Here is a 10740-nt window from a genome sequence, read left to right on the forward strand (position 1 = left end):
CGGCGGCATCGCTGTGCGGCGACAGGGCCCGCAGTCCCGCCACACCCCGCACACATGGCAGTGTTAATGGTGGCAAAATCACCCGGTGGCAGGTTGTCTTTGCAAGGATCCCACCAGAGGGGCGGGCAGTAGCCTCTACATTTTGGGGGGCCGGGCTGTCAGAAGTGGGGTTTTGTCTCTTGCAGCTTGCTCTGTCCTCCAGAGGATCAGAGAAGGATTATCCCAAACTATTTACTTAAAGTGAGTTTGGGGACTCAGCTGTAGAAATAACACGTCTTGAGGGCAAAGTTAGGTCTACCCATAAATTCTGTTTCTCCCAGATTTTTGTGTGCATCCCCATGCCTTACATGTCTAGGATTTACTTCCAGTGAGTAATAATTACTTGGGAATTTTTTTGCACCCTCTTTTAATTTCCCAGTGTAATTTCTGCTTCAATTAAATGGTTGTTTTCTCAGCCATATCTGCAGCTGTATTTGATGTGATGATGCTACTGCTCATGAATAAGTTGCTTCCTCTACAGAAGTGGTATCATATGCAAATATAATGCCTACTATATGGTGCCTGAAACAGACATCCCTCAGACCAAGCCAGGGATGGTACAGTCCCCAAAATGTAGTCCTCTACTCTACCCCAGTTTAGCTCCCACACCAGTCTGGAGCTTTGTGGAGCTGTCAATACAGCTCTCTTGGCATGTGGAACTCAATTCACATGATTAGAAATGAGGTAGTAATTGACTGACATAGTTAATAAGAAGAAATTAATTTATCATTGTAATATAGTTATTTGCATCACTACCACCACCCAATTCACAAGGCTTAATGAAAGAAAAAGAAAAGCCCATCAACCTATGGGGCAAGTTTTCCTCTTTTCATTTAGTCTTTCTGTAAGTTTTAAAGTCAACTTTAATTGGGTTCTGATTTTGGAGTTCCTGAAAAAAACCCAGGTACCCCATGTCTACCTGTCTTGTCACTTTTTTTTACACCCACATTTCACTCCTTAAGTCAGGGGAAAGCAGTATCAAATAAAATGGAGCTTGAAATAAAATCTTCATCTCCCCAGTGAAACTCTGAAATCCAAAACTTGTTTCTCCCAGCAAGGACAGCAAAAAAAAAAAAAGTACTGCTGAAGTAGAAAGCAAAGCAGATACAGCAAATAATCTCTCTGGCTGTGCAAAGTGCTCTTTGTGTGCATATTCTTCACCTCTGTTCTGCTAATGAAGAAAGCCTGTGCTGCTGCTTTGCAATAGCAGCAGCAGCAGCAAGGAGCCCTGTCTGACTCCATGTTTATTTTTTTTTTAGTATCTTCCTATCCTGCATATGATTCATTGATGTATTTTCCCTCTCCCAAGTGATGATATATAAGGTTAATACCTCTCAGCCTCACTGTTTTCAGTGAAGCATTAGTGTGAGGCGGAAGTATTGGTTTATGTCTCCAAACCAATAAAGGAAATTATTTAATTGTTTCTCTTAACTGTAAAAATTTCCAAGTAGAAACTCTGATCTTCTCCTGAAACCCAGACTGCACCTGGCATGCTGTTAGCCCTTAGATCAGACAAAAAATGTAGTGTTGCAGAAGAAAAACCCTTCCCAGGAAAGGTACAATCATTGCTGGATCTTTAGCTACATAGGGAAGCCGACGTTGTTTTCAGCTCTTGCTCTTGTTATCTTTTCATCTTTATTCACACACTATTTCCATTCTCTTTCCATTTCTATATGAGAACAGACACCACCATCCTAACTCCACTGCCAGCCATAGCTACAAGAGTAACAATGAAAGCAGCAGGTGGAACTAAAAGTAGCTCTGGCAGGTCCCTTCTTCATTAGCCAGGATCACTCCATACTGAACAAATGCCTTTCTCAAAAATAGCGTATTTCTAGCCTTTTTTGAACTAAAATCTAGCAATTTTGTTTAAAGTCTTCTTGTGGGGCACCACCTTTAGCTGACACTGAGCCTCATTACTGGCAAGGAAAATATTTCCTGCTGCTAATGGTATTAAAACATCGCTGGCGTCAAGGACATCACACAAGCTGGATACACTCTTCTTCAGTGACAAAGGAGAGGGAAGCTGGATCTCCTTTCTCATCAGCATTACCCCAGGATAATATTACTAATTTGAAATCTAGCTAATCTAGGAAGACCATGAACATTGCTATAGAGCTGACTGCCTTGTTACCACATTAAGCCATCCACAGTCAGTCTGGAAATTTCCGAATCATAAAAAATATCTTATGTTGAGTTAATATGTCACTTGCAATCTAATTTAAATATGAAGGTTATACTAACAATATTATGGAAAAGTTTTATGGCACATCTTTTCTCTAGGGACTGACTTTGCTGCTGTTATTCACTGAGAGTTAGTAAACACTGATGTATGTGTACACGTGTTTCGATCTATCTAAATACATACAGATACACACAAACAGCGGCACAATCGGAAAGTTGTTTAAAAAGTGAGGAGTATCCTGACACTTGTTCAATAGAGACTAAGAAATGTTCCAAGTGGAGAAGACTGGAGGTGACTAGGTGCATTGGCAACAGATTGTGCCTATCTGTTTCCTAATTCACTTTGATTTGTATCTGTCCCAGAGGGTTTCTCCTGCATTGCCTGTGGAGATCTGGCAAGTCTGCAGAAGCCTCCTGCAGGAGCAGCTTCCCTTGGAGGTGATGGGTTCAATCAGGGGACCTCATCCCTGTGGGACCCATGGTGCAAAGGCTCTTTTAAAAGCTTCTCCCCCTTGCTGTGGGACAGCAGATGCAGAAAGTTCACTCTCTGGGATTCCTCCTTTTCCAGATACGTCACACTTTAGCCCAGGGCCTCTGCCTGTCAGTAATGCAAGGTTCAGCTTCAACTCATTTACCAAAGATTTCAGACAACCCCGAGTTTCAACTATGAGAGAAAACAGTGCCTGCAAAACATGAGGAGCTGTCAGACCCACGGAGCAGCACGGCTGGGGGAGCTGCACAGCAGACATTGCAGCAGACCAGACAGAAGCTGAAGCAAGAGTAAATCATCTTTCTGTCTCTTTCTTAGTATTTGCTGTCCAAAGGAGATGAGACAGTGACAAACCCTGAGTAATGGAGGTCAGTCTGTATCCTCAAGAGTATTTTAATACATAAATTGAAATTGTTCTGTATTTGTTGGCTTTTGTTAATTCATGTTTAAATACATTGCAGTCATTTCTGTTCCCAGGCTCCTTAATTCCTAAAAGTCTCTAGTGGTGTGGGCAGACTGTGGTGGAGATATCAGACATTTCAAACAAACAACTCAGATTATCATTTAATCACCAGTGATTTGCCAGGCAGATTAAAAGCACAGAAATATTTTCACAAGGAAGTCCACTCTCTCCTTCCCAACACTTAGAGTTTGCAGTCAGTAATGAAGATGGCTTTTTCACAAACTATTTTTCTTAGCACTGCGATCAGATTCTGTGACACTATTTTTAAAGTAAACCAATGCAAAAATACTTTGCTACTACTCTTTACATGTACAGAAACTTGAGCCTTGAGAATATATTTGCATCTTGGAACTCTCCTAACTGATTTTCCTCAACAGCCAGACTGACATTTTCTATTTGAGACAAGGCACAAAACCAGGTGTGACTGAGAACCTGTCTGTCACCAAGAACTATGGTTGGAGGAGCACCCGAACACCTTAATATTATCCAAACACTCAGGAGCTGCATGGAGAGTGCAGCTCATGGTACTCAGAGTGCAAAAGTTGAACCACATGCATGAAGGCATCGCCATTCCCACTGAGCTCTGAGACCCATATGACATGTAATTAAGCAAAATTAACTCTGTATGTTATGCATTGGGAATAGAAACTCAAACACATGGATGCACACAGCCATACATTTTCTCCCTTCAGCATTCCATCCTCTGATATCATGAAACCACAGCTGATCTCTTCCCTGAGCCAAAGAAACAGATGAAGGCTTTCTTCCTTCTTCTTCTTCCTTTTTTTTTTTTTTTTTTTTAGAAAGTATTCTGCTCATTTCCTGATATAAATCATTGCATTGTGGAACCCTCTCCAACATGAATCTGTCCTTTCTGAGCAGAGGTCGAGCTCTCCAGCCCTGTGAGAAAGGGCCCCATTGTGGTGGTCCCGAGACTCCAGAATTCCTTGCCGCAAGCAAAAGGGACTTGTGGGGCAAGAACAGAATCTGTCGACCTGACTTCAAACCCAGGCATTTCTCACTAGCTGGATGTGGCCTCTGCTTCTGCTAAGAAGGGTAAAACCACTGTTGTGCAATCAGATCCTTAAGAGAACTGGGACAAAACAAAAGAGAGGATTCTGCCTTCCTGCCACCTTTCTGTTGTCTTCACAGTGTGTCTGCAGAGAGAACAGTCCAGCTTTATATACGATATACTTCTGCTTAGTGACTTTCTCTGCATCACATAGCAAGGGTTTGTTTAAGTTTGGCTCACCAGGACTGAGCTGGAGGTCCTGATTTAGTGTTTTAGTGACTTCTGACAGCTTGCTTGAACCCAACAATGTAAAAGTGAACCCAAGTTCTCCCTGTGAAATGCCAAGCATGACACTGGAAAACTCATTTATTAAGTGCAGAAGAGATCTTCCCTATACCAGTAACCTTAGCTTGCACAGAAAAGCCAAGGTTGGAAGGAGATGGACACTCTCTCCAGCAATGCTCCCTATACCTCAATCCATGGGTTTCTATCATGCAGCACAGATGCAGGACAAGGAAAGGCAGTATCCTCTGTTCTGCACTCATCCTGGAGACTAGCCCCACACAGCACAGCTTGAGCTCTGCCACCAAGGTGCAGGGGATGCAGACAGCTCCAAGACAAGTGACATCCCCATGGGCCATCTCAGCCTCATATGGACACACTGTGCTTGAGAGCAGCAGCCACCATTTCTTTCTTTGTGTAGAATGGGTGTCAGAAGGACAAGAGATGGGTTTGAGGCACCCAACCCCTTCCGTAAATGAGTAGGAAATGCCACAGATTTCTGTCCCAAGATTCCTCAGCAGTGAAGTTGATTGCTTGGCTCCAGAGAGCAACTTTAGTATTTGGCTCAGGCTGAAGAAATGCAGAATTAGCCTCTTGCATTTTTCACAGTTATATTTTTATAATGAAATTATCCTCCTGGAGGAAGACAGAGCTTTGGAAACGCACATTCAGCATTTCACCAGGCTGTGACATATGGGGCAGGGCGCTCTGACAGCAAAGCCCAGCCTGTCCGGCACCAGGCAGAGATGGCTCGGCACGGGCTGGGAGCTGCAGAACACTGGAGCAATGAGCTAACGCCATGTGATCCTCCAATGCAAGGCCTCAGCAGCCTTGAAAAAGAGAACACAAATGTTTATAGCAAGTTTTTCCTGGAAAGAAGTATAAAAACAAGATCTTGCCTAAGAGTCACATCCTCATCTGTTTCTGGTTTACCTTGTTTATTCCTACAGATGGCAAGTTTCTCCACAGGACAGAAAAATGTATTTACCTTAGCAAGAACACTGGGTGGAGGTGTTCTTCACCTCCTCTAAACTGGCCCTGCTTGTCCCTTGTGGGGAGGCCAAATTTATCTCTGTCTTACAATGACCAAGCATGTGTCACTTTATTGTAGCCTTTACAGCATAAATGCTGAGTGATAAAACCAAGTTAATAAAAATTAATCATTCTCATGTGGAGGTTTTCCAGTTGTGCTCTTCACTTGGGAATTTTATTACAAACATCTACATGCAGCTACAACATGTTTAAAAGATGCATCTAATCACAGTTACAAATTAAGTATTGAGTATCAGAGTCATAAATTCAAATGTACCTTATAAACTGGTCGGGCTAATGAGCTTGCATATACATCATATGAATCTGATTAAGAGCTTAAGAAGGCTGCACAGGCTTTGAATCTTTACTTCATTTTCTTGAGCCCTCCCTGATTTGAGGGTGGGTGCCTCAAATTCTTGTTTCTGTAGGAGATGTGGGTCCAGCCTCTGGTTAGCAACCACATGGTCCATTTGGGTTTCTGAACTGCAGCCCAAGCAGTTCCTCTGCTGTCCCTCTCCAGGGACACCTTCTGCTGTTTCAGACTAACTCTGCCCAGAGCTCTGTGTGTGGTGCCTGGCCACTGTCTTCTCCATCTCCTGTCCCTATGGATGACCTCCTCAAAAGGAGACATTACCCATGGCCTGCCAGGTTGTGCCTGCTCATGGGAGGCTGGATACCATCACCTCCACCACAACATTCATGGGATCAACAACGTCATCCCCTAAACGCTCATCCCAGAGAGTCCTTGGAAATGGAGAGAGGGAAGGAAGAGGAGAAAACTCCCAAGTGACAGACTACCAAGCCTCAACCCCAACTCCAGACATAGCTTGTCCAAAAAGACTTTTGCTGCTGAATTACTGCACCAGGAAGAATAGCTGGAGCACAGCAGTTTAAATCAAAGTAAGAGAAGAGCTTCTGCATGTAATGCAGCTGAATCATGGTACTCACTGATGTTAGACTGTAATCACCAAAACTAGGCATGGGTTCAAAAAGCAATGAGATAAATTCATGAAGCAAGGATAAATGGTGGCTATTGTACTCCATGCTCTGGATGTTTTGACCCGAAGAGTCCCATAGCGGCTGAATGCCAGAAACAGAGAGGATACACAAGGGAAGCTCACTCTGTATTTGCTTTGTTTCTTGTATTGGCTGTAAGCCACTGTTGGAGACAGGAGGCCAGATGGGGCCCTGGTCTCACCTAATTGTGGCCTTATAGCATATTCTCCTGTAGAAGATCAGACTGGATTAGGATAAATTACATCCAAATCACACTGCATTAGTCAGCACATTAAATTGTCCTTAATCACGTACTTTGATGGTCTAGAATCCTGCTTAAATTTACCTCCTGTGCATATTTCTGTGCCTATTCTGTTGAAATCACTGCTGAATTTCAACTGTACATAACCAGGCTCTAATGAAAAGCCAATAAGGCTCTTTGATCAAGCTTTAATAGGACTCATCATGGGGACATACTCTACTGTGGCAAATGGTTTCCTCATCCTGTCTCTTTCAGAAATGTTTTGTGAGCCTTTAAAAGCAATTTAGTCCTGATTTATGTTAGCTAAGTGATTTCTGTTGCACATGTGAGTTACAAGAAAAGGGCTCTCATCTCTATTTGCTACACTGTTCAGGAAATCAGTTATAAATGCTGTAGTGCCTTCAATGTCTCTGACTTCAATGCAGCGGAAACCAGCAATCTGAGTGAATACTTCATCATCCCCAGTTCTCCCATATGTGCGTCCAGCACTTAAAGAGGCAACCTATAGGATATTTTTTTGGTAAAGGGTACTGAGATTCCCCTGTCTAAGCTGTTTATCTAAGCTGTTTCCAGCAGATATTCAAGGAAACAAACATGAAATTCTTTAATAGAGAGCGTATGAAACATATTGATGACTATCTAATAAAATTAAATGTGCATTCAATAGGAGTGAGTCACCTCATCACACATTTAGAGGTGAGGAATGTAGAAAGGGTGACTGAGCAACCTCATGCAGTCAGCCAGGGGTGCAAAGCAACCCAAAAGTTTGATGGCTTGACCTGACCTGCCAGTGGCATCCAACCAACCCCTGGTATAGGTTAGAGCAGGTCTCTTCACATCAGGGGACAGATGCCAGCAGGAGCCACTGCAAAGTGCCTGTGGCCAGTGGTGTAAATGCTACAGCTGCTGCTGCTTTGCTGGTGGTGTTTGCTGAGCAAAGAAATTCCCATTTCTTCTTGCTCCTCATCTTGGGCAGAGTGACCTGAGAAAGGAGAAGGGACCCAGGCAACAGTGGTTTGGGCTACCTTCCTCCTGCTCTCCCCTCTCGCTCTTGAGAGAAAGCCCTTGCAACATGCAATTCCCCTCGACTCTCGCACACCACATCCCACCTGTGAACACAACTCCCCATGATGAATCTGCAGGGGCTGGTGACACCAAGCCCTTGGAAGACCCACAGGACCAGAACCCTTTCACAGGAAGACAAAGCAGAAGAACCTCCTGCCTGCCCTTTTCTTTCTGACTGCCCAAGTCGTGATGATACCCACTCACAGCCTCCTCTGAACACTCTCCTTTGCCCCATACCAGCCTCACAACCACCCCATTGTGGATGCTGGATTTCCTCATCGCTCCCTGGGATTCTCCACAGCCCATCCCAGTGTGTGGTGCAAGTGCTGGCAGCAGCTTTCATGCTGGAGGCTCACACAGGGAAATCCCAGGCTGTCACTGGCATTTTTGACATTTTAAAGTCTCTAACTTGGCAAAGTAAGAAATGATTTACAGGCATTTCCAGACATGGCCCCAGCCCTGCTAGACCTCTGAGCTCCCAGTACAAAAGAGAGTGTGCCAGATGCTTGGTACTGGACAATTTTGCATTTTTTTTCTGATGGTGTTCTTCTGGTGTGTAGTACTTCTGTGTACTCAACTGGTTTTTTAGCAACATGATGCTTGGGCTTCTCTGTCTGGCTGCTCCTGCTACATGTCCAAGGGCAGTAGGACCTGAAAGATTAAGACTGCAGTGTGCACAGACAGCAGATGGCTATTGCATCTGTACTTACTTTGCACTGCTAAATACCCTATTGCCCTACCTAGTTTTACATCCCCTTTTAGTGGGAGATCTCTCCCCTGACTTTTTAAAATCATCTGTTGCACATATGGCCCTAGGAATGGTAAATATTTTTTCCAAGAGAGGCAAAAACTTATGATGCATGTGGGAAGACAAGATCAAGCGCACAGTATGAACTTCAACTTCTTCATCTGGTGACTGTATTCTTTCCTTTCCTCTTTACATTTCCTTCAGATTAAAGCAGGGCTCCTTCCCAAATCTGCCTCAGGAGCATGTCCTCAGTTAACTGCCTTGCAACATCAAATGTCTTTCCAGCATACTAAACAGTGTAGTTCTCTGTAAGACACCAATTTTATATTACTTGGAATTGTTTTCTGCCTGTTTCTACAAAGCAGCACATGGAAATACCTTTCAAGTCATCGGGTTCTTTAATTTATTAGTCAAGAGACATAAATCATGGGATGTAAGATCTACTGCAAGTTCATGAACTCTAGGAAATTTCTCTAATCACTATCCTTTGAACTGAGCTTTTTCAGACACTGTAAAACTCCAAAACATAGCTATTAAATGCATCTAGTAAATTTTGCTGGATTGGCAACTACTAAAAGCAGACTTGTCTTCCCTGATTACCTACCAGGATCAGGCAGTCTTAAAACATAAAAGAAAAAAGAAGTCTTGAATTTGTCTTGCCCAATATAACTGTTGGGATTCATTAAATGATTCCAAATTATCACTGACAGGCACCAATTATGGCAGAAAAGTAGAGACATCTTCCCAAAGATAAAACCTTTCAAACACTAGGGTTACTTTTCAAGGTAGTGACCAAACCCCTTTCAAATACCCAATTCTGATAGTAGGTCCAACTCTTTTATGCTCTCTAAAAGAGCTAAATTACACAGCACCTGGAAAGAAGCATTACGAAGTTTCCAGAGTATTCCACCCTAGGAAGTACCAGACCCACTGAGATTTACTGAGCACTCCAGGAGTGAATGGAGATGCTCTTTATTGTAATAGAGTATGAATAATAAATAAAAAAAGCTATATACCTCAAGATGGTGTAAAAGAGTCTTTCAGTCTCAATGCTGAATTCATTTTGGGAAAGGAAACAAAGAAAACAGCTATTTCAGCCTGGACCAGTATAAGATTCCTAAGACTAAAGATAGACAGATACACCCTAAGTTTTGTAGTCCCATAGTTGAAATTATCAAAACTTGTAGTGAATTTTGCTTGATTGGTATTGGACAGATTATAATACTGAACTTAAAACTGACTTTGCAGTAGCAGAAGATGTTTTTCCTATTACATGTTTGGATCCATCCTAATACTTTCTTTTGAGCCTTACTCAATTAAAAGAGCAAATTAAAAAAATCATGCTACCCTCAAATATATGCTTGTATACTTGCTTCAAAACACCTCAAATCATGTCAACTCACTTTCTAAGGTGACCAGCATAAAATATTAAGTAACTCTGGAAAATAGAAGAAATTTTCTTTTTATATGCATTTGCAACATATGCAGATTGCACACACCATGAAACAGTGCAATGTCTGAATAGACAAAAATTTTGCTGTCCAGTTCAGATATAAATTTGGATGTTTTTCAGATGTGCTCATGCAGAAAACACTCAGTGTCTCCTTGTTCTTTTTATGTAACCCCTGTCCAATTCTCCATGCAGACATTAACTTTTAATTCACCTTGTACATCTCTGAAGAGTGTGTGTGGCATTTCCAGTATCTTTTTCCACGTTCTACATTCTTAAAAGTGAAGAGGCATACTGAATGAATGTAATTATTTCCATCCATTCAGCTGGTTATAGGAGCAGACCTTTTAATTCAGCTAAAAGAGAAATGACTTTTTCCTTCAAAATGAATGATGATTCAGGGAGTATTTCTGGCCTGCAACATGAGGGATCTCTGTTTTGCAGAGCTAGATGGCCATTGGCAGTGTATTCCTGCTTTAACTGTTCACGTTATCTGATATGTAGATATCACATGTGGGTGAAGGGAAAATGCTGTTGATTGTCAGGCATTACACCCCCTCCTTTTCGGTTGTTGATCTCACTTGCTCCGTAGTTCCCAAGCTTGGAATATCAATGAGGTTCTGCAAATGTCATGCCCTGCAATCAGCTTTTGTGCACTATTTTCTCCCTTTGTTACCTGAAATGCCAGAAGCTGGACAATAAGAAGCCATGCTCTCA

The 10740-nt window shown here is 42.5% G+C and overlaps 1 protein-coding gene across 1 annotated transcript in view; it reads right to left on the reverse strand.

The window, feature by feature from the left end:
* SH3PXD2A (SH3 and PX domains 2A) overlaps positions 1-10740 on the reverse strand; it is a 208667-nt gene that overhangs the window by 93659 nt on the left and 104268 nt on the right. The gene's annotated exons all lie outside the window — the stretch shown is intronic.

Source organism: Corvus brachyrhynchos, unplaced genomic scaffold (assembly GCF_000691975.1).
Source record: "Corvus brachyrhynchos isolate BGI_N302 unplaced genomic scaffold, ASM69197v1 scaffold61, whole genome shotgun sequence".
In the NCBI taxonomy this organism is placed as follows: Eukaryota; Metazoa; Chordata; class Aves; order Passeriformes; family Corvidae; genus Corvus; species Corvus brachyrhynchos.